The sequence below is a fragment of the Mustela putorius genome, unplaced genomic scaffold (assembly GCF_011764305.1).
Source record: "Mustela putorius furo isolate JIRA1106 unplaced genomic scaffold, ASM1176430v1.1 tig00003858_pilon_pilon_pilon, whole genome shotgun sequence".
Taxonomy (NCBI): Eukaryota; Metazoa; Chordata; class Mammalia; order Carnivora; family Mustelidae; genus Mustela; species Mustela putorius.
This window is the reverse complement of record NW_025422010.1, coordinates 19,645,357-19,648,909: the sequence shown is the minus strand read 5'-3', so window position 1 is coordinate 19,648,909 and position 3,553 is coordinate 19,645,357.

The following is a 3,553-nucleotide window of genomic DNA, read 5'->3' as shown; positions in this document are numbered from 1 at the left end:
ATGTCGCCCAGGGTTGCCATCCTCTGAAGGTTTGAAGACAGAGGATCTGCTTCCAACCTCATTCACGTGGCTATTATCAGGCCTTCATTCCTCACACGAGTGAGTCACTCCATAGGCTTCTTGAGTGTTCTCAATACATGGCAGTCGGCTTCCCTGAGAGCCAGGGATCCCAGAGAGAACAAGACAGAGCTACAATATCTTTTATGAACTAAACAGAAGTCACACATCAGCACTTCTGCTATGTTCTCTTCATTAGAGTCACTGAATCAAGGCCACATTCAAGTGGAAGGGAATTAGCTTCCATCTTTTGAAAGAAGAGGTGTCAAAGAATTTGTGGACATATTGTTAAAAACCAGAATAGTCATGATTTTGTAATATCATGCACTGTTCATTGGGAAAATATTTGTTCACTGAGTTAAAAGGATAATTTCAATGATAATTTCATTGTATTTTCAAAAAAAAAATCACATGTCGATATTACTACTGATCTCACTAAGTATCACTACACACCTATTTAGAATGGCTAAAATTTAAAAATAGTGATTATACAAAATGCTGGAAAGAATGTGGAGAAACTCATACATTGAAGATGGGAGTGTAAAATGATATGCCCACTCTAAGAAACCGTTTGTTTCTTATAAAACTAAACACGCATTTAGCATATAGCAATTGCACTGTTTCCTTCAGGCAAAACTGTGGATACACATGTTCATGGCAGCTTTATTCACAAGAACCTGATACTAGAAACCCCCAAATGTCTCTTAGTGGGTGAACGGTTGAACAAACTCTGGCATCGTTCACTTGCAGATTCCTGTCATTTCAAAAATCTGATAACTGGATCCTTTATATCTATATATATTGATGATCCTTTATATCATCAATCAAGTCTCTGTCAAAAACAATGAAAAAACAAGGGTTGATTGGAACGTCTTTGAGTCACCTGAATCTTTGACCATGATTGGCTACTAGGTTACTCAAAAGCTAATCTTATCTAAAGTTACCCCAATTGTCTACATTCTTCTAGTTTATTGGGTAAGGGTGGGAGGGAATAGCACGAGTCCAAAATCCTACCTCTTCTATTTCCCTATTCTTAGTAAGCCTGCTTGGGGTGCCTGGGTGGCTCAGCCGAAGCCTCTGCCTTCGGCTCAGGTCATGATCTCAGGGTCCTGGGACTGAGCCCCCACATCAGTCTCTCTGCTCAGCAGGAGACTGCTTCTGTCCCCCCACCCCACAACCCCCACCGCCTGCTGCTCTGCCCACTTGTGGACCTCTCTGTCAAATAAATAAATATTTTAAAAAGGCTGCTTAACAGATTTTTAGAAATTCATGCGTGCTCAAGTGATAGTAACATTTTAATAATTAATTCTATATATGCAACTCACTTTTTTATAGCTTCTTCTTTTCAAAAGTGGTCTTGGAGTGGCCCCTGCAGGATTTCCAATAGTGTCCCATTCTCCATGATTCCTCCTTGATCACAGGCAATGTTCCCACAATCTCACCTGAAATTGTCCCAAGTATTTGTTGTCCAAGCAAAATTTCTATATCAGCTGAAGGAGTAGGATGCCCACTAAAAAAATATCTTTATATCTACCTTAAGTTTGTATCAGCCTACTTGTACTATCGTAACAAATTACCACAGACTGGATGATCCGAAAACAGAAACGAATTTTCTCACAATTCTGGAGGATGGAAGTCCAAGATCAAAATGTTAGCACAGCTGGGTGTCTGATGAGGCCTCTCTCCTTGGGGTGCAGACAGCTGCCTTCTGAGCGTCCTCACATGGCTTTTCTTCTCTTCTTGTGTTGGGAGAAATCTCTGGTGCCTCTCCCTTTCTTCTAAGGAGATCAGTCCTATTGGATTAAAGCCTCACCTTGATGACTTCACTGAACTGAATTAAAAGCCTCCTTAAAACGCCTCATTTAATCTCTTGAAAAGCCCTATTTCTAAAGACAGTTATCACATTAGGGGTTAAGGAGGCAACATATGAACTGGGGGGTCCTCTGTCCAATGTTTCTTTTACCATTTTCCAAATATGATACAATTCAAATAAATGAAATTGATGAGTAATTGAGAGATTGTTTTTGTTAGTAACAATATACTAATAATATGAGCAATGGACTTGTTTCTTCTTCAAACTGAACTTTCAAAACCTTTTTGATGTTTTCCAGAGTTTTCATAAATTTTGACTCATTTGATGCTTTACCCATATACTGTTCTTATGATTCTGTGTCAAGTATTCTATTGACTATGTGTTCTTTCTGTCCCAGAAGGCATTAGAAAGATTAAGCTCAGAGCTGTAAGTAGTAGCTCATTCTTTATTCTGTGATGAATATCCCACCTTCCCCCTCCTTCTGCTACTTTATCTTTCTACTATATTTGATCTTAAATCCTTAAAAAGCTAGCTATGTTTGGGAAAAGCTGGAAAGCCTAGGACAGCAAAAGTAATGCTATCCCCAAATGTACCCTTTTAATATTCCTTAATTGAGAAACATATAGGAAATAAAAAAAATTTTTTTAACAAGAGTAAACTGAGGTTTCCAAGCATAAAATAAACTTAAAAAATTTAAATCAATCTTAATTTTGTATGTAATCCATACAAAACTCCAACAGAAAAATAGCTATCCTCAAAATGTAAGTATTAAGATTTGAAAATACAATCAGATGAGCTTTCACTCTCAAATTTTTTGAAGTTTTTTTTAAGCAATCTTTTTAAGAACGCACGACACTGAGATCAATGGCTGCATCCTCTACCAACTGAGCCAGCCAGGTGCTCCCCACACCCCCGCCAACTTCTAAAATGCTGGAAAACTGCCCAGAATCTCAGAAGGTACAGATACCAATCTCTTTTGAGCAGCAAAAAATGTCCTGCCTCTAACATCTTGGGGACTGCATGTCCTTCATCTTCCTTAGGGGTCTACCATGACCAACATTTTACCATCAGCTGCCTCACTGCATCCTGCTTCCTGTTCAGATATTTTAAAACATTAACATACATCGAAGGAGAAAAATTTGGCAGGGATGCATGTCACACTAGAAACAATGTTTTCTGGAATACAAGGGATTTCTACTTTAGCATTTCTGAATTTCTGTAATAAATTCAAATGAGCATGCATGTCTTTTACTTTTTTTAGCAGAAAACTTGATTTTTTATAAGAAGGAAATGCAGAGACTTATTTTGTAGATATAAAAATACTTTACAGTCATCCTTATTTCTGTAACTTAGATATTCATGTATCTACTTCCAATAAAGTGAAACAAAATATCCTTATTTCCAAATTGTGGTTTTGTCCCATTCCTATTTGAGTCTTTACTTACCAAACCAACACTTCCCACTTTTTTTCCCAAAGTGAAATATTTACTCTCTGATACACAGAGAAAAACCTATTTGTAATGTGAAATATACTGGTCATTTATTAAAATCTAACTATGAGAAAGTTTAATGGGGAAAAAATTGCTTAAGGTAGCACGACTTAATTTTATACAGAAGGGTAACTTGATGCCAGGATGTAAGTTATCATAAAGAACAGTAAGAAACCACACAAAGAACCAATTC